We start from the raw sequence: 22,231 nt of genomic DNA, 5'->3' as shown, positions 1-22,231 counted from the left end.
TGAAAACGACTAAATATTAAGGACTCATTGGGCGAATCGCTCTGGAACTGAAATAAGAACGCTCACTGACATTTCAATATCTGAAAGTATGATAAACGCCGGAAAAAGGACTAAGTCCAAGAAAAAAATGTTTTCAACTTTTTTCAATTTTACCCCCGTGGGATATATATTCTACCCACACACATTTGGAACTCTCCTGGGGTACACTCACACATATTATTCCCTCATTTAGAGGATATTTTCACAAAATAGTGAAATTTTCAAAAATCCCGAAAATTGGCTGAAGACGACTAAATATCAAGGACTCATTGGGCGAATCGCTCTGGAACTGAAATCGGAACGCTCACTGACATTTGCTCTATCTGAAAGTCTGATAAACGCCGGAAAAATGACTAAGTCCAAGAAAAAAATGTTTTCAACTTTTTTCAATTTTACCCCCGTGAGATATATATTCTACCCACACACATTTGGAACTCTCCTGGGGTACCCTCACACATATTATTCCCTCATTTAGTGGATATTTTCACAAAAAAGTGAAATTTTCAAAAAATCCAGAAAATTGGCTGAAAACGACTAAATATCAAGGATACTTTGGGCGAATCGCTCTGGAAGTGAAACAGTAACGCCCACTGACATTTCCCCTATCTGAAAGTCTGATAAACGCCGGAAAAATGACTAAATAAAAAAAAAAAAATTTTTCAACTTTTCTCAATTTTACCCCCGTGGGATGTATATTTTACCCACACACATTTGGAACTCTCCTGGGGTACCGTCACACATATTATTCCCTCATTTAGTTTATACTTTCACAAAAAAGTTAAATTTTCAAAAAATCCAGAAAATTGGCTGAAAATGACTAAATATCAAGGACTCATTGGGCGAATCGCTCTGGAACTGAAATCGGAACGCTCACTGACATTTCCCCTATCTGAAAGTCTGATAAACGCCGGAAAAATGACTTAGTCCAAGAAAAAAAAATTTAAACTTTTTTCAATTTTACTCCCGTGGGATATATATTCTACCCACATACATTTCGAACTCTCCTGGGGTACCCTCACACATATTATTCCCTCATTTAGTGGATATTTTCACAAAAAAGTGAAATTTTCAAAAAATCCAGAAAATTGGCTGAAAACGACTAAATATCAAGGATACTTTGGGCGAATCGCTCTGGAAGTGAAACAGTAACGCCCACTGACATTTCCCCTATCTGAAAGTCTGATAAACGCCGGAAAAATGACTAAATAAAAAAAAAAAAAATTTTCAACTTTTCTCAATTTTACCCCCGTGGGATGTATATTTTACCCACACACATTTGGAACTCTCCTGGGGTACCGTCACACATATTATTCCCTCATTTAGTTTATATTTTCACAAAAAAGTGAAATTTTCAAAAAATCCAGAAAATTGGCTGAAAATGACTAAATATCAAGGACTCATTGGGCGCACCGCTCTGGAACTGAAATCGTAACTCTCACTGACATTTCCCCTATCTGAAAGTCTGATAAACGCCGGAAAAATGACTAAATAAAAAAAACAAAAATTTTTCAGCTTTTTTCAATTTTACCCCCGTGGGATATATATTCTACCCACACACATTCGGAACTCTCCTGGGGTACCCTCACACATATTATTCCCTCATTTAGTGGATATTTTCACAAAAAAGTTAAATTTTCAAAAAATCCAGAAAATTGGCTGAAAACGACTAAATATCAAGGACTCATTGGGCGAATCGCTCTGGAACTGAAATCGGAACGCTCACTGACATTTCCCCTATCTGAAAGTCTGATAAACGCCGGAAAAATGACTTAGTCCAAGAAAAAAAAATTTAAACTTTTTTCAATTTTACTCCCGTGGGATATATATTCTACCCACACACATTTGGAACTCTCGTGGGGTACCCTCACACATATTATTCCCTCATTTAGTGGATATTTTCACAAAATAGTGAAATTTTCAAAAATCCCAAAAATTGGCTGAAAACGCCTAAATATCAAGGACTCATTGGGCAAATCGCTCTGGAACTGAAATCGGAACGCTCACTGACATTTGCCCTATCTGAAAGTCTGATAAACGCCGGAAAAATGACTAAGTCCAAGAAAAAATGTTTTAAACTTTTTTTAATTTTACCCCCGTGGGATATATATTCTACCCACACACATTTGGAACTGTCCGGGGGTACCCTCACACATATTATTCCCTCATTTAGTGGATATTTTCACAAAAAAGTGAAATTTTCAAAAATCCAGAAAATTGGCTGAAAACGACGAAATATCAAGGACTCATTGGGCGAATCACTCTGGAACTGAAATCGGAACCCTCACTGACATTTCCCCTATCTGAAAGTCTGATAAACGCCGGAAAAATGTCTAAGTCCCAAGAAAAATTTTTTTCAACTTTTTTTAATTTTACCCCCGTGCGATATATATTCTACCCACACACATTTGGAACTCTCCTGGGGAACCCTGACACATATTATTCCCTCATTTAGTGGACATTATCACAAAAAAGTGAAATTTTCAAAAATCCAGAAAATTGGCTGAAAACGACTAAATATCAAGGACTCATTGGGCAAATCGCTCTGGAACTGAAATCGGAATGCTCACTGACATTTCCCCTATCTGAAAGTCTGATAAACGCCGGAAAAATGACTAAGTCCAAGAAAAATTTTTTTTAAACTTTTTTCAATTTTACCCCCGTGGGATATATATTCTACCCACACACATTTGGAACTCTCCTGGGGTACACTCACACATATTATTCCCTCATTTAGAGGATATTTTCACAAAATAGTGAAATTTTCAAAAATCCCGAAAATTGGCTGAAGACGACTAAATATCAAGGACTCATTGGGCGAATCGCTCTGGAACTGAAATCGGAACACTCACTGACATTTCCCCTATCTGAAAGTCTGATAAACGCCGGAAAAAGGACTAAGTCCAAGAAAAATTTTTTTTCAACTTTTTTCAATTTTACCCCCGTGGGATATATATTCTACCCACACACATTTGGAACCCTCCTGGGGTACCCTCACACATATTATTCCCTCATTTAGTGGATATTTTCACAAAAAAGTGAAATTTTCAAAAATCCAGAAAATTGGCCGAAAACGACTAAATATCAAGGACTCATTGGGTGAATCGCTCTGGAACTGAAATCGGAACGCTCACTGACATTTGCTCTATCTGAAAGTCTGATAAACGCCGGAAAAATGACTAAGTCCAAGAAAAAAATGTTTTCAACTTTTTTCAATTTTACCCCCGTGAGATATATATTCTACCCACACACATTTGGAACTCTCCTGGGGTACCCTCACACATATTATTCCCTCATTTAGTGGATATTTTCACAAAAAAGTGAAATTTTCAAAAAATCCAGAAAATTGGCTGAAAACGACTAAATATCAAGGATACATTGGGCGAATTGCTCTGGAAGTGAAACAGTAACGCCCACTGACATTTCCCCTATCTGAAAGTCTGATAAACGCCGGAAAAATGACTAAATAAAAAAAAAAAAATTTTTCAACTTTTCTCAATTTTACCCCCGTGGGATGTATATTTTACCCACACACATTTGGAACTCTCCTGGGGTACCGTCACACATATTATTCCCTCATTTAGGTTATATTTTCACAAAAAAGTGAAATTTTCAAAAAATCCAGAAAATTGGCTGAAAATGACTAAATATCAAGGACTCATTGGGCGCATCGCTCTGGAACTGAAATCGTAACGCTCACTGACATTTCCCCTATCTGAAAGTCTGATAAACGCCGGAAAAATGACTAAGTCCAAGAAAAAAATGTTTTCAACTTTTTTCAATTTTTACCCCCGTGGGATATATATTCTACCCACACACATTTGGAACTCTCCTGGGGTACCCTCACACATATTATTCCCTCATTTAGTGGATATTTTCACAAAAAAGTTAAATTTTCAAAAAATCCAGAAAATTGGCTGAAAACGACTAAATATCAAGGACTCATTGGGCGAATCGCTCTGGAACTGAAATCGGAATGCTCACTGACATTTCCCCTATCTGAAAGTCTAATAAACGCCGGAAAAATGACTCAGTCCAAGAAAAAAAAATTTTCAACTTTTTTAAATTTTACCCCCGTGGGATATATATTCTACCCACACACATTTGGAACTCTCCTGGGGTACCTTCACACATATGATTCCCTCATTTAGTGGATATTTTCACAAAAAAGTGAAATTTTCAAAAATCCAGAAAATTGGCTGAAAACGACTAAATATTAAGGACTTATTGGGCAAATCGCTCTGGAACTGAAATTGGAATGCTCACTGACATTTGCCCTATCTGAAAGTCTGATAAACGCCGGAAAAATGACTAAGTCCAAAAAAAAAAATTTTTTCAAGTTTACCCCCGTGGGATATATATTTTACCCACACACATATGGAACTATCCTCGGGTACCCTCACACATATTATTCCCTCATTTAGTGGATATTTTCACAAAAAAGTTACATTTTCAAAAAATCCAGAAAATTGGCTGAAAACGACTAAATATCAAGGACTCATTGGGCGAATCGCTCTGGAACTGAAATCGGAATGCTTACTGACATTTCCCCTATCTGAAAGTCTAATAAACGCCGGAAAAATGACTCAGTCCAAGAAAAAAAAATTTTCAACTTTTTTAAATTTTACCCCCGTGGGATATATATTCTACCCACACACATTTGGAACTCTCCTGGGGTACCCTCACACATATGATTCCCTCATTTAGTGGATATTTTCACAAAAAAGTGAAATTTTCAAAAATCCAGAAAATTGGCTGAAAACGACTAAATATTAAGGAATCATTGGGCAAATCGCTCTGGAACTGAAATAAGAACGCTCACTGACATTTGCCCTATCTGAAAGTCTGATAAACGCCGGAAAAATGACTAAGTCCAAGAAAAAAATGTTTTCAACTTTTTTCAATTTTACCCCCGTGGGATATATATTCTACCCACACACATTTGGAACCCTCCTGGGGTACCCTCACACATATTATTCCCTCATTTAGTGGATATTTTCACAAAAAAGTGAAATTTTCAAAAATCCAGAAAATTGGCTGAAAACGACTAAATATCAAGGACTCATTGGGCGAATCGCTCTGGAACTGAAATCGGAACGCTCACTGACATTTCCCCTATCTGAAAGTCTGATAAACGCCGGAAAAATGACTAAGTCCAAGAAAAAAATTTTTTAAACTTTTTTCAATTTTACCCCCGTGGGATATATATTCTACCCACACACATTTGGAACTCTCCTGGGGTACCCTCACACATATTATTCCCTCATTTAGTGGATATTTTCACAAAAAAGTGAAATTTTCAAAAATCCAGAAAATTGGCTGAAAACGACTAAATATTAAGGACTCATTGGGCAAATCGCTCTGGAACTGAAATCGGAATGCTCACTGACATTTCCCCTATCTGAAAGTCTGATAAACGCCGGAAAAATGACTAAGTCCAAGAAAAAAATTTTTTAAACTTTTTTCAATTTTACCCCCGTGGGATATATATTCTACCCACACACATTTGGAACTCTCCTGGGGTACACTCACACATATTATTCCCTCATTTAGAGGATATTTTCACAAAATAGTGAAATTTTCAAAAATCCCGAAAATTGGCTGAAGACGACTAAATATCAAGGACTCATTGGGCGAATCGCTCTGGACCTGAAATCGGAACGCTCACTGACATTTCCCCTATCTGAAAGTCTGATAAACGCCGGAAAAAGGACTAAGTCCAAGAAAAAATGTTTTAAACTTTTTTTAATTTTACCCCCGTGGGATATATATTCTACCCACACACATTTGGAACTGTCCGGGGGTACCCTCACACATATTATTCCCTCATTTAGTGGATATTTTCACAAAAAAGTGAAATTTTCAAAAATCCAGAAAATTGGCTGAAAACGACGAAATATCAAGGACTCATTGGGCGAATCACTCTGGAACTGAAATCGGAACCCTCACTGACATTTCCCCTATCTGAAAGTCTGATAAACGCCGGAAAAATGTCTAAGTCCCAAGAAAAATTTTTTTCAACTTTTTTTAATTTTACCCCCGTGCGATATATATTCTACCCACACACATTTGGAACTCTCCTGGGGAACCCTGACACATATTATTCCCTCATTTAGTGGACATTATCACAAAAAAGTGAAATTTTCAAAAATCCAGAAAATTGGCTGAAAACGACTAAATATCAAGGACTCATTGGGCAAATCGCTCTGGAACTGAAATCGGAATGCTCACTGACATTTCCCCTATCTGAAAGTCTGATAAACGCCGGAAAAATGACTAAGTCCAAGAAAAATTTTTTTTAAACTTTTTTCAATTTTACCCCCGTGGGATATATATTCTACCCACACACATTTGGAACTCTCCTGGGGTACACTCACACATATTATTCCCTCATTTAGAGGATATTTTCACAAAATAGTGAAATTTTCAAAAATCCCGAAAATTGGCTGAAGACGACTAAATATCAAGGACTCATTGGGCGAATCGCTCTGGAACTGAAATCGGAACACTCACTGACATTTCCCCTATCTGAAAGTCTGATAAACGCCGGAAAAAGGACTAAGTCCAAGAAAAATTTTTTTTCAACTTTTTTCAATTTTACCCCCGTGGGATATATATTCTACCCACACACATTTGGAACCCTCCTGGGGTACCCTCACACATATTATTCCCTCATTTAGTGGATATTTTCACAAAAAAGTGAAATTTTCAAAAATCCAGAAAATTGGCCGAAAACGACTAAATATCAAGGACTCATTGGGTGAATCGCTCTGGAACTGAAATCGGAACGCTCACTGACATTTGCTCTATCTGAAAGTCTGATAAACGCCGGAAAAATGACTAAGTCCAAGAAAAAAATGTTTTCAACTTTTTTCAATTTTACCCCCGTGAGATATATATTCTACCCACACACATTTGGAACTCTCCTGGGGTACCCTCACACATATTATTCCCTCATTTAGTGGATATTTTCACAAAAAAGTGAAATTTTCAAAAAATCCAGAAAATTGGCTGAAAACGACTAAATATCAAGGATACATTGGGCGAATTGCTCTGGAAGTGAAACAGTAACGCCCACTGACATTTCCCCTATCTGAAAGTCTGATAAACGCCGGAAAAATGACTAAATAAAAAAAAAAAAATTTTTCAACTTTTCTCAATTTTACCCCCGTGGGATGTATATTTTACCCACACACATTTGGAACTCTCCTGGGGTACCGTCACACATATTATTCCCTCATTTAGGTTATATTTTCACAAAAAAGTGAAATTTTCAAAAAATCCAGAAAATTGGCTGAAAATGACTAAATATCAAGGACTCATTGGGCGCATCGCTCTGGAACTGAAATCGTAACGCTCACTGACATTTCCCCTATCTGAAAGTCTGATAAACGCCGGAAAAATGACTAAGTCCAAGAAAAAAATGTTTTCAACTTTTTTCAATTTTTACCCCCGTGGGATATATATTCTACCCACACACATTTGGAACTCTCCTGGGGTACCCTCACACATATTATTCCCTCATTTAGTGGATATTTTCACAAAAAAGTTAAATTTTCAAAAAATCCAGAAAATTGGCTGAAAACGACTAAATATCAAGGACTCATTGGGCGAATCGCTCTGGAACTGAAATCGGAATGCTCACTGACATTTCCCCTATCTGAAAGTCTAATAAACGCCGGAAAAATGACTCAGTCCAAGAAAAAAAAATTTTCAACTTTTTTAAATTTTACCCCCGTGGGATATATATTCTACCCACACACATTTGGAACTCTCCTGGGGTACCTTCACACATATGATTCCCTCATTTAGTGGATATTTTCACAAAAAAGTGAAATTTTCAAAAATCCAGAAAATTGGCTGAAAACGACTAAATATTAAGGACTTATTGGGCAAATCGCTCTGGAACTGAAATTGGAATGCTCACTGACATTTGCCCTATCTGAAAGTCTGATAAACGCCGGAAAAATGACTAAGTCCAAAAAAAAAAATTTTTTCAAGTTTACCCCCGTGGGATATATATTTTACCCACACACATATGGAACTATCCTCGGGTACCCTCACACATATTATTCCCTCATTTAGTGGATATTTTCACAAAAAAGTTACATTTTCAAAAAATCCAGAAAATTGGCTGAAAACGACTAAATATCAAGGACTCATTGGGCGAATCGCTCTGGAACTGAAATCGGAATGCTTACTGACATTTCCCCTATCTGAAAGTCTAATAAACGCCGGAAAAATGACTCAGTCCAAGAAAAAAAAATTTTCAACTTTTTTAAATTTTACCCCCGTGGGATATATATTCTACCCACACACATTTGGAACTCTCCTGGGGTACCCTCACACATATGATTCCCTCATTTAGTGGATATTTTCACAAAAAAGTGAAATTTTCAAAAATCCAGAAAATTGGCTGAAAACGACTAAATATTAAGGAATCATTGGGCAAATCGCTCTGGAACTGAAATAAGAACGCTCACTGACATTTGCCCTATCTGAAAGTCTGATAAACGCCGGAAAAATGACTAAGTCCAAGAAAAAAATGTTTTCAACTTTTTTCAATTTTACCCCCGTGGGATATATATTCTACCCACACACATTTGGAACCCTCCTGGGGTACCCTCACACATATTATTCCCTCATTTAGTGGATATTTTCACAAAAAAGTGAAATTTTCAAAAATCCAGAAAATTGGCTGAAAACGACTAAATATCAAGGACTCATTGGGCGAATCGCTCTGGAACTGAAATCGGAACGCTCACTGACATTTCCCCTATCTGAAAGTCTGATAAACGCCGGAAAAATGACTAAGTCCAAGAAAAAAATTTTTTAAACTTTTTTCAATTTTACCCCCGTGGGATATATATTCTACCCACACACATTTGGAACTCTCCTGGGGTACCCTCACACATATTATTCCCTCATTTAGTGGATATTTTCACAAAAAAGTGAAATTTTCAAAAATCCAGAAAATTGGCTGAAAACGACTAAATATTAAGGACTCATTGGGCAAATCGCTCTGGAACTGAAATCGGAATGCTCACTGACATTTCCCCTATCTGAAAGTCTGATAAACGCCGGAAAAATGACTAAGTCCAAGAAAAAAATTTTTTAAACTTTTTTCAATTTTACCCCCGTGGGATATATATTCTACCCACACACATTTGGAACTCTCCTGGGGTACACTCACACATATTATTCCCTCATTTAGAGGATATTTTCACAAAATAGTGAAATTTTCAAAAATCCCGAAAATTGGCTGAAGACGACTAAATATCAAGGACTCATTGGGCGAATCGCTCTGGACCTGAAATCGGAACGCTCACTGACATTTCCCCTATCTGAAAGTCTGATAAACGCCGGAAAAAGGACTAAGTCCAGGAAAAAATTTTTTTCAACTTTTTTCAATTTTACCCCCGTGGGATATATATTCTACCCACACACATTTGGAACCCTCCTGGGGTACCCTCACACATATTATTCCCTCATTTAGTGGATATTTTCACAAAAAAGTGAAATTTTCAAAAATCCAGAAAATTGGCCGAAAACGACTAAATATCAAGGACTCATTGGGCGAATCGCTCTGGAACTGAAATCGGAACGCTCACTGACATTTCCCCTATCTGAAAGTCTGATAAACGCCGGAAAAATGACTAAGTCCAAGAAAAAAATTTTTTAAACTTTTTTCAATTTTACCCCCGTGGGATATATATTCTACCCACACACATTTGGAACTCTCCTGGGGTACACTCACACATATTATTCCCTCATTTAGTGGATATTTTCACAAAAAAGTGAAATTTTCAAAAATCCAGAAAATTGGCTAAAAACGACTAAATATCAAGGACTCATTAGGCGAATCGCTCTGGAACTGAAATCGGAATGCTCACAGACATTTGCCCTATCTGAAAGTCTGATAAACGCCGGAAAAATAACTAAGTACAAAAAAAAAATTTTTTCAACATTTTTAATTTTGCCCCCGTGGGATATATATTCTACCCACACACATTTGGAACTCTCCTGGGGTACCCTCACACATATTATTCCCTCATTTAGTGGATATTTTCACAAAAAAGTGAAATTTTCAAAAATCCAGAAAATTGGCTGAAAACGACTAAATATTAAGGACTCATTGGGCAAATCGCTCTGGAACTGAAATCGGAATGCTCACTGACATTTCCCCTATCTGAAAGTCTGATAAACGCCGGAAAAATGACTAAGTCCAAGAAAAAAATTTTTTAAACTTTTTTCAATTTTACCCCCGTGGGATATATATTCTACCCACACACATTTGGAACTCTCCTGGGGTACACTCACACATATTATTCCCTCATTTAGAGGATATTTTCACAAAATAGTGAAATTTTCAAAAATCCCGAAAATTGGCTGAAAACGACTAAATATCAAGGACTCATTGGGCGAATCGCTCTGGAACTGAAATCGGAACGCTCACTGACATTTCCCCTATCTGAAAGTCTGATAAACTCCGGAAAAAGGACTAAGTCCAAGAAAAAAAATTTTTCAACTTTTTTCAATTTTACCCCCGTGGCATATATATTCTACCCACACACATTTGGAACTCTCCTGGGGTACCCTCACACATATTATTCCCTCATTTAGTGGATATTTTCACAAAAAAGTGAAATTTTCAAAAATCCAGAAAATTGGCTGAAAACGACTAAATATTAAGGACTCATTGGGCAAATCGCTCTGGAACTGAAATCGGAATGCTCACTGACATTTCCCCTATCTGAAAGTCTGATAAACGCCGGAAAAATGACTAAGTCCAAGAAAAAATTTTTTTAAACTTTTTTCAATTTTACCCCCGTGGGATATATATTCTACCCACACACATTTGGAACTCTCCTGGGGTACACTCACACATATTATTCCCTCATTTAGAGGATATTTTCACAAAATAGTGAAATTTTCAAAAATCCCGAAAATTGGCTGAAGACGACTAAATATCAAGGACTCATTGGGCGAATCGCTCTGGAACTGAAATCGGAACGCTCACTGACATTTCCCCTATCTGAAAGTCTGATAAACGCCGGAAAAAGGACAAAGTCCAAGAAAAAAATTTTTTCAACTTTTTTCAATTTTACCCCCGTGGGATATATATTCTACCCACACACATTTGGAACCCTCCTGGGGTACCCTCACACATATTATTCCCTCATTTAGTGGATATTTTCACAAAAAAGTGAAATTTTCAAAAATCCAGAAAATTGGCTAAAAACGACTAAATATCAAGGACTCATTAGGCGAATCACTCTGGAACTGAAATCGGAATGCTCACAGACATTTGCCCTATCTGAAAGTCTGATAAACGCCGGAAAAATAACTAAGTACAAAAAAAATATTTTTTCAACTTTTTTTAATTTTACCCCCGTGGGATATATATTCTACCCACACACATTTGGAACTCTCCTGGGGTACCCTCACACATATTATTCCCTCATTTAGTGGATATTTTCACAAAAAAGTGAAATTTTCAAAAATCCAGAAAATTGGCTGAAAACGGCTAAATATTAAGGACTCATTGGGCAAATCGCTCTGGAACTGAAATCGGAATGCTCACTGACATTTCCCCTATCTGAAAGTCTGATAAACGCCGGAAAAATGACTAAGTCCAAGAAAAATTTTTTTTAAACTTTTTTCAATTTTACCCCCGTGGGATATATATTCTACCCACACACATTTGGAACTCTCCTGGGGTACACTCACACATATTATTCCCTCATTTAGAGGATATTTTCACAAAATAGTGAAATTTTCAAAAATCCCGAAAATTGGCTGAAAACGACTAAATATCAAGGACTCATTGGGCGAATCGCTCTGGAACTGAAATCGGAACGCTCACTGACATTTCCCCTATCTGAAAGTCTGATAAACGCTGGAAAAAGGACTAAGTCCAAGAAAAAAATTTTTTCAACTTTTTTCAATTTTACCCCCGTGGCATATATATTCTACCCACACACATTTGGAACTCTCCTGGGGTACCCTCACACATATTATTCCCTCATTTAGTGGATATTTTCACAAAAAAGTGAAATTTTCAAAAATCCAGAAAATTGGCTGAAAACGACTAAATATTAAGGACTCATTGGGCAAATCGCTCTGGAACTGAAATCGGAATGCTCACTGACATTTCCCCTATCTGAAAGTCTGATAAACGCCGGAAAAATGACTAAGTCCAAGAAAAATTTTTTTTAAACTTTTTTCAATTTTACCCCCGTGGGATATATATTCTACCCACACACATTTGGAACTCTCCTGGGGTACACTCACACATATTATTCCCTCATTTAGAGGATATTTTCACAAAATAGTGAAATTTTCAAAAATCCCGAAAATTGGCTGAAGACGACTAAATATCAAGGACTCATTGGGCGAATCGCTCTGGAACTGAAATCGGAACGCTCACTGACATTTCCCCTATCTGAAAGTCTGATTAACGCCGGAAAAAGGACAAAGTCCAAGAAAAAATTTTTTTCAACTTTTTTCAATTTTACCCCCGTGGGATATATATTCTACCCACACACATTTGGAACTCTCCTGGGGTACCCTCACACATATTATTCCCTCATTTAGTGGATATTTTCACAAAAAAGTGAAATTTTCAAAAATCCAGAAAATTGGCTGAAAACGGCTAAATATTAAGGACTCATTGGGCAAATCGCTCTGGAACTGAAATCGGAATGCTCACTGACATTTCCCCTATCTGAAAGTCTGATAAACGCCGGAAAAATGACAAAGTCCAAGAAAAAATTTTTTTCAACTTTTTTCAATTTTACCCCCGTGGGATATATATTCTACCCACACACATTTGGAACCCTCCTGGGATACCCTCACACATATTATTCCCTCATTTAGTGGATATTTTCACAAAAAAGTGAAATTTTCAAAAATCCAGAAAATTGGCTGAAAACGACTAAATATCAAGGACTCATTGGGCGAATCGCTCTGGAACTGAAATCGGAACGCTCACTGACATTTCCCCTATCTGAAAGTCTGATAAACGCCGGAAAAATGACTAAGTCCAAAAAAAATATTTTTTCAACTTTTTTTAATTTTACCCCCGTGGGATATATATTCTACCCACACACATTTGGAACTCTCCTGGGGTACCCTCACACATATTATTCCCTCATTTAGTGGATATTGTCACAAAAAAGTGAAATTTTCAAAAATCCAGAAAATTGGCTGAAAACGACTAAATATCAACGACTCATTGGGCGAATCGCTCTGGAACTGAAATCGGAACGCTCACTCACATTTCCCCTATCTGAAAGTCTGATAAACGCCGGAAAAATGACTAAGTCCAAAAAAAAATTTTTTTCAACTTTTTTTAATTTTACCCCCGTGGGATATATATTCTACCCATACACATTTGGAACTTTCCTGGGGTACCCTCACACATATTATTCCCTCATTTAGTGGATATTTTCACAAAAAAGTGAAATTTTCAAAAATCCAGAAAATTGGCTGAAAACGACTAAATATCAAGGACTCATTGGGCGAATCGCTCTGGAACTGAAATCGGAACGCTCACTGACATTTCCCTTATCTGAAAGTCTGATAAACGCCGGAAAAATGACTAAGTCCAAAAAAAATATTTTTCAACTTTTTTCAACTTTACCCCCGTGGCATATATATTCTACCCACACACATTTGGAACTCTCCTGGGGTACCCTCACACATATTATTCCCTCATTTAGTGGATATTTTCACAAAAAATTGAAATTTTCAAAAATCCAGAAAATTGGCTAAAAACGACTAAATATCAAGGACTCATTAGGCGAATCGCTCTGGAACTGAAATCGGAATGCTCACAGACATTTGCCCTATCTGAAAGTCTGATAAACGCCGGAAAAATGACTAAGTCCAAAAAAATTTTTTTTTCAACTTTCTTTAATTTTACCCCCATGGGATATATATTCTACCCACACACATTTGGAACTCTCCTGGGGTACCCTCACACATATTATTCCCTCATTTAGTGGATATTTTCACAAAAAAGTGAAATTTTCAAAAATCCAGAAAATTGGCTCAAAAACGACTAAATATGAAGGACTCAGTGGGCAAATCGCTCTGGAACTGAAATCGGAATGCTCACTGACATTTCCCCTATCTGAAAGTCTGATAAACGCCGGAAAAATGACTAAGTCCAAGAAAAATTTTTTTTCAACTTTTTTCAATTTTACCCCCTTGGGATATATATTCTACCCACACACATTTGGAACCCTCCTGGGGTACCCTCACACATATTATTCCCTCATTTAGTGGATATTTTCACAAAATAGTGAAATTTTCAAAAAACCCAAAAAATGGCTGAAAACGACTAAATATCAAGGACTCATTGGGCGAATCGCTCTGGAACTGAAATCGGAATGCTCACTGACATTTGCCCTATCTGAAAGTCTGATAAACGCCGGAAAAATGACTAAGTCGAAGAAAAAAATGTTTTCAACTTTTTTCTATTTTACCCCCGTGGGATATATATTCTACCCACACACATTTGGAACTCTCCTGGGGTACCCTCACAAATACTATTCCCTCATTTAGTGGATATTTTCACAAAATAGTGAAATTTTCAAAAATCCCGAAAAATGGCTGAAAACGACTAAATATCAAGGACTCATTGGGTGAATCACTCTGGAACTGAAATCGGAATGCTCACTGACATTTGCCCTATCTGAAAGTCTGATAAACGCCGGAAAAATGACTAAGTCGAATAAAAAAATTTTTTCAACTTTTTTCTATTTTACCCCCGTGGGATATATATTCTACCCAAACACATTTGGAACTCTCCTGGGGTACCCTCACACATATTATTCCCTCATTTAGTGGATATTTTCACAAAAAAGTGAAATTTTCAAAAATCCAGAAAATTGGCTGAAAACGACTAAATATCAACGACTCATTGGGCGAATCAGTCTGGAACTGAAATTGGAACGCTCACTCACATTTCCCCTATCTGAAAGTCTGATAAACGCCGGAAAAATGACTAAGTCCAAGAAAAAAATGTTTTAAACTTTCTTCAATTTTACCCCCGTGGGATATATATTCTACCCACACACATTTGGAACCCTCCTGGGGTACCCTCACACATATTATTCGCTCATTTAGTGGATATTTTCACAAAAAAGTGAAATTTTCAAAAATCCATAAAAATTGGCTGAAAACGACTAAATATCAACGACTCATTGGGTGAATCGCTTTTGAACTGAAATCGGAACGCTCACTGACATTTCCCCTATCTGAAAGTCTGATAAACGTCGGAAAAATGACTAAGTCCAAAAAAAATTTTTTTTCAACTTTCTTCAATTTTACCCCCGTGGGATATATATTCTACCCACACACATTTGCAACTCTCCTGGGGTACCCTCACACATATTATTCCCTCATTTAGTGGATATTTTCACAAAAAAGTGAAATTTTCAAAAATCCAGAAAATTGGCTAAAAACGACTAAATATCAAGGACTCATTAGGCGAATCGCTCTGGAACTGAAATCGGAATGCTCACAGACATTTGCCCTGTCTGAAAGTCTGATAAACGCCGGAAAAATGACTAAGTCCAAAATAAATTTTCTTCAACTTTCTTCAATTTTACCCCCGTGGGATATATATTCTACCCACACACATTTGGAACTCTCCTGGGGTACCCTCACACATATTATTCCCTCATTTAGTGGATATTTTCACAAAAAAGTGAAATTTTCAAAAATCCAGAAAATTGGCTAAAAACGACTAAATATCAAGGACTCATTAGGCGAATCGCTCTGGAACTGAAATCGGAATGCTCGCAGACATTTGCCCTATCTGAAAGTCTGATAAACGCCGGAAAAATGACTAAGTCCAAAAAAATTTTTTTTCAACTTTCTTCAATTTTACCCCCGTGGGATATATATTCTACCCACACACATTTGGAACTCTCCTGGGGTACCCTCACACATATTATTCCCTCATTTAGTGGATATTTTCACAAAAAAGTGAAATTTTCAAAAATCCAGAAAATTGGCTGAAAACGACTAAATATTATGGACTCATTGGGCAAATCGCTCTGGAACTGAAATCGGGACGCTCACTGACATTTCCCCTATCTGAAAGTCTGATAAACGCCGGAAAAATGACTAAGTCCAAGAAAAATTTTTTTTCAACTTTTTTCAATTTTACCCCCGTGGGATATACCCGTGGGATATGACTTAATATCAAGGACTCATTGGGCGAATCGCTCTGGAACTGAAATCTGAACGCTCACTGACATTTGCCCTATCTGAAAGTCTGATAAACGCCGGAAAAATGACTAAGTCCAAGAAAAAAATGTTTTCAACTTTCTTCAATTTTACCCCCGTGGGATATATATTCTACCCACACACATTTGCAACTCTCCTGGGGTACCGTCACACATATTATTCCCTCATTTAGTGGATATTTTCACAAAAAAGTGAAATTTTCAAAAATCCAGAAAATTGGCTGAAAACGACTAAATATTATGGACTCATTGGGCAAATCGCTCTGGAACTGAAATCAAAACACTCACTGACATTTCCCCTATCTGAAAGTCTGATAAACGCCGGAAAAATGACTAAGTCCAAGAAAAAATTTTTTTCAACTTTTTTCAATTTTACCCCCGCGGGATATATATTCTACCCACACACATTTGGAACCCTCCTGGGGTACCCTCACACATATTATTCCCTCATTTAGTGGATATTTTCACAAAAAAGTGAAATTTTCAAAAATCCAGAAAATTGGCTGAAAACGACTAAATATCAAGGACTCATTGGGCGAATCGCTCTGGAACTGAAATCGGAACGCTCACTGACATTTCCCCTATCTGAAAGTCTGATAAACGCCGGAAAAATGACTAAGTCCAAGAAAAAAAATTTTTAAACTTTTTTCAATTTTACCCCCGTGGGATATATATTCTACCCACACACATTTGGAACTCTCCTGGGGTACACTCACACATATTATTCCCTCATTTAGAGGATATTTTCACAAAATAGTGAAATTTTCAAAAATCCCGAAAATTGGCTGAAAACGACTAAATATCAAGGACTCATTGGGCGAATCGCTCTGGAACTGAAATCGGAACACTCACTGACATTTCCCCTATCTGAAAGTCTGATAAACGCCGGAAAAATGACTAAGTCCAAGAAAAAAATTTTTTCAACTTTTTTCAATTTTACCCCCGTGGGATATATATTCTACCCACACACATTTGGAACTCTCCCGGGGTACCCTCACACATATTATTTCCTCATTTAGTGGATATTTTCACAAAAAAGTGAAATTTTCAAAAATCCAGAAAATTGGCTGAAAACGACTAAATATTAAGGACTCGTTAGGCAAATCGCTCTGGAACTGAAATCGGAATGCTCACTGACATTTGCCCTATCTGAAAGTCTGATAAACGCCGGAAAAATGACTAAGTCGAAGAAAAAAAATTTTTCAACTTTTTTCTATTTTACCCCCGTGGGATATATATTCTACCCACACACATTTGGAACTCTCCTGGGGTACCCTCACACATATTATTCCCTCATTTAGTGGATACTTTCACAAAATAGTGAAATTTTCAAAAATTCCGAAAAATGGCTGAAAACGACTAAATATCAAGGACTCATTGGGTGAATCGCTCTGGAACTGAAATCGGAATGCTCACTGACATTTGCCCTATCTGAAAGTCTGATAAACGCCGGAAAAATGACTAAGTCCAAAAAAAATTTTCTTCAACTTTCTTCAATTTTACCCCCGTGGGATATATATTCTACCCACACACATTTGGAACCCTCCTGGGGTACCCTCACACATATTATTCCCTCATTTAGTGGATATTTTCACAAAATAGTGAAATTTTCAAAAATCCCGAAAAATGGCTGAAAACGACTAAATATCAAGGACTCATTGGGCGAATCGCTCTGGAACTGAAATCGGAATGCTCACTGACATTTGCCCTATCTGAAAGTCTGATAAACGCCGGAAAAATGACTAAGTCGAAGAAAAAATTTTTTTCAACTTTTTTCAATTTTACCCCCGTGGGATATATATTCTACCCACACACATTTGGAACTCTCCTGGGGTACCCTCACACATATTATTCCCTCATTTAGTGGATATTTTCACAAAAAAAGTGAAATTTTCAAAAATCCAGAAAATTGGCTAAAAATGACTAAATATCAAGGACTCATTAGGCGAATCGCTCTGGAACTGAAATCGGAATGCTCGCAGACATTTGCCCTATCTGAAAGTCTGATAAACGCCGGAAAAATGACTAAGTCCAAAAAAATTTTTTTTCAACTTTCTTCAATTTTACCCCCGTGGGATATATATTCTACCCACACACATTTGGAACTCTCCTGGGGTACCCTCACACATATTATTTCCTCATTTAGTGGATATTTTCACAAAAAAGTGAAATTTTCAAAAATACAGAAAATTGGCTGAAAACGACTGAATATTAAGGACTCATTGGGCAAATCGCTCTGGAACTGAAATCGGAACGCTCACTGACATTTCCCCTATCTGAAAGTCTGATAAACGCCGGAAAAATGACTAAGTCCAAGAAAAAATTTTTTTCAACTTTTTTCAATTTTACCCCCGTGGGATATATATTCTACCCACACACATTTGGAACTCTCCTGGGATACCCTCACACATATTATTTCCTCATTTAGTGGATATTTTCACAAAAAAGTGAAATTTTCAAAAATCCAGAAAATTGGCTGAAAACGACTAAATATTAAGGACTCGTTGGGCAAATCGCTCTGGAACTGAAATCGGAACGCTCACTGACATTTCCCCTATCTGAAAGTCTGATAAACGCCGGAAAAATGACTAAGTCCAAGAAAATTTTTTTTTCAACTTTTTTCAATTTTACCCCCTTGGGATATATATTCTACCCACACACATTTGGAACCCTCCTGGGGTACCCTCACACATATTATTCCCTCATTTAGTGGATATTTTCACAAAATAGTGAAATTTTCAAAAATCCCGAAAAATGGATGAAAACGACTAAATATCAAGGACTCATTGGGCGAATCGCTCTGGAACTGAAATCGGAATGCTCACTGACATTTGCCCTATCTGAAAGTCTGATAAACGCCGGAAAAATGACTAAGTCGAAGAAAAAAATTTTTTCAACTTTTTTCTATTTTACCCCCGTGGGATATATATTCTACCCACACACATTTGGAACTCTCCTGGGGTACCCTCACACATATTATTCCCTCATTTAGTGGATATTTTCACAAAAAAGTGAAATTTTCAAAAATCCAGAAAATTGGCTGAAAACGACTAAATATCAACGACTCATTGGGCGAATCGCTCTGGAACTGAAATCGGAACGCTCACTCACATTTCCCCTATCTGAAAGTCTGATAAACGCCGGAAAAATGACTAAGTCCAAAAAAAAATTTTTTTCAACTTTTTTTAATTTTACCCCCGTGGGATATATATTCTACCCATACACATTTGGAACTCTCCTGGGGTACCCTCACACATATTATTCCCTCATTTAGTGGATATTTTCACAAAAAAGTGAAATTTTCAAAAATCCAGAAAATTGGCTGAAAACGACTAAATATCAAGGACTCATTGGGCGAATCGCTCTGGAACTGAAATCGGAATGCTCACTGACATTTGCCCTATCTGAAAGTCTGATAAACGCCGGAAAAATGACTAAGTCGAAGAAAAAAATTTTTTCAACTTTTTTCTATTTTACCCCCGTGGGATATATATTCTACCCACACACATTTGGAACTCTCCTGGGGTACCCTCACACATATTATTCCCTCATTTAGTGGATATTTTCACAAAATAGTGAAATTTTCAAAAATCCCGAAAAATGGCTGAAAACGACTAAATATCAAGGACTCATTGGGTGAATCGCTCTGGAACTGAAATCGGAATGCTCACTGACATTTGCCCTATCTGAAAGTCTGATAAACGCCGGAAAAATGACTAAGTCGAAGAAAAAATTTTTTTCAACTTTTTTTAATTTTACCCCCGTGGGATATATATTCTACCCACACACATTTGGAACTCTCCTGGGGTACCCTCACACATATTATTCCCTCATTTAGTGGATATTTTCACAAAAAAGTGAAATTTTCAAAAATCCAGAAAATTGGCTGAAAACGACTAAATATTAAGGACTCATTGGGCAAATCGCTCTGGAACTGAAATCGGGACACTCACTGACATTTCCCCTATCTGAAAGTCTGATAAACGCCGGAAAAATGACTAAGTCCAAGAAAAAATTTTTTTCAACTTTTTTCAATTTTACCCCCGTGGGATATATATTCTACCCACACACATTTGGAACTCTCCAGGGGTTCACTCACACATATTATTCCCTCATTTAGAGGATATTGTCACAAAATAGTGAAATTTTCAAAAATCCCGAAAATTGGCTGAAAACGACTAAATATCAAGGACTCATTGGGCGAATCGCTCTGGAACTGAAATCTGAACGCTCACTGACATTTGCCCTATCTGAAAGTCTGATAAACGCCGGAAAAATGACTAAGTCCAAGAAAAATATGTTTTCAACTTTCTTCAATTTTACCCCCGTGGGATATATATTCTACCCACACACATTTGGAACCCTCCTGGGGTACCCTCACACATATTATTCCCTCATTTAGTGGATATTTTCACAAAAAAGTGAAATTTTCAAAAATCCAGAAAATTGGCTGAAAACGACTAAATATCAAGGACTCATTGGGCGAATCGCTCTTGAACTGAAATGGGAACGCTCACTGACATTTCCCCTATCTGAAAGTCTGATAAACGCCGGAAAAATGACTAAGTCCAAGAAAATTTTTTTTTCATCTTTTTTCAATTTTACCCCCGTGGGATATATATTCTACCCACACACATTTGGAACTCTCCTGGGGTACCCTCACACATATTATTCCCTCATTTAGTGGATATTTTCACAAAAAAGTGAAATTTTCAAAAATCCAGAAAATTGGCTAAAAACGACTAAATATCAAGGACTCATTAGGCGAAACGCTCTGGAACTGAAATCGGAATGCTCACAGACATTTGCCCTATCTGAAAGTCTGATAAACGCCGGAAAAATGACTAAGTCCAAAAAAAATTTTTTTTCAACTTTCTTCAATTTTACCCCCGTGGGATATATATTCTACCCACACACATTTGCAACTCTCCTGGGGTACCCTCACACATATTATTTCCTCATTTAGTGGATATTTTCACAAAAAAGTGAAATTTTCAAAAATCCAGAAAATTGGCTGAAAACGACTAAATATTAAGGACTCGTTGGGCAAATCGCTCTGGAACTGAAATCGGAACGCTCACTGACATTTCCCCTATCTGAAAGTCTGATAAACGCCGGAAAAATGACTAAGTCCAAGAAAATTTTTTTTTCAACTTTTTTCAATTTTACCCCCTTGGGATATATATTCTACCCACACACATTTGGAACCCTCCTGGGGTACCCTCACACATATTATTCCCTCATTTAGTGGATATTTTCACAAAATAGTGAAATTTTCAAAAATCCCGAAAAATGGATGAAAACGACTAAATATCAAGGACTCATTGGGCGAATCGCTCTGGAACTGAAATCGGAATGCTCACTGACATTTGCCCTATCTGAAAGTCTGATAAACGCCGGAAAAATGACTAAGTCGAAGAAAAAAATTTTTTCAACTTTTTTCTATTTTACCCCCGTGGGATATATATTCTACCCACACACATTTGGAACTCTCCTGGGGTACCCTCACACATATTATTCCCTCATTTAGTGGATATTTTCACAAAAAAGTGAAATTTTCAAAAATCCAGAAAATTGGCTGAAAACGACTAAATATCAACGACTCATTGGGCGAATCGCTCTGGAACTGAAATCGGAACGCTCACTCACATTTCCCCTATCTGAAAGTCTGATAAACGCCGGAAAAATGACTAAGTCCAAAAAAAAATTTTTTTCAACTTTTTTTAATTTTACCCCCGTGGGATATATATTCTACCCATACACATTTGGAACTCTCCTGGGGTACCCTCACACATATTATTCCCTCATTTAGTGGATATTTTCACAAAAAAGTGAAATTTTCAAAAATCCAGAAAATTGGCTGAAAACGACTAAATATCAAGGACTCATTGGGCGAATCGCTCTGGAACTGAAATCGGAATGCTCACTGACAT

Source organism: Phyllobates terribilis, unplaced genomic scaffold (genome assembly GCF_046119375.1).
Source record: "Phyllobates terribilis strain yellow unplaced genomic scaffold, ASM4611937v1 Scaffold_2__4_contigs__length_985480577, whole genome shotgun sequence".
In the NCBI taxonomy this organism is placed as follows: Eukaryota; Metazoa; Chordata; class Amphibia; order Anura; family Dendrobatidae; genus Phyllobates; species Phyllobates terribilis.
This window is presented reverse-complemented; position numbering follows the sequence as displayed.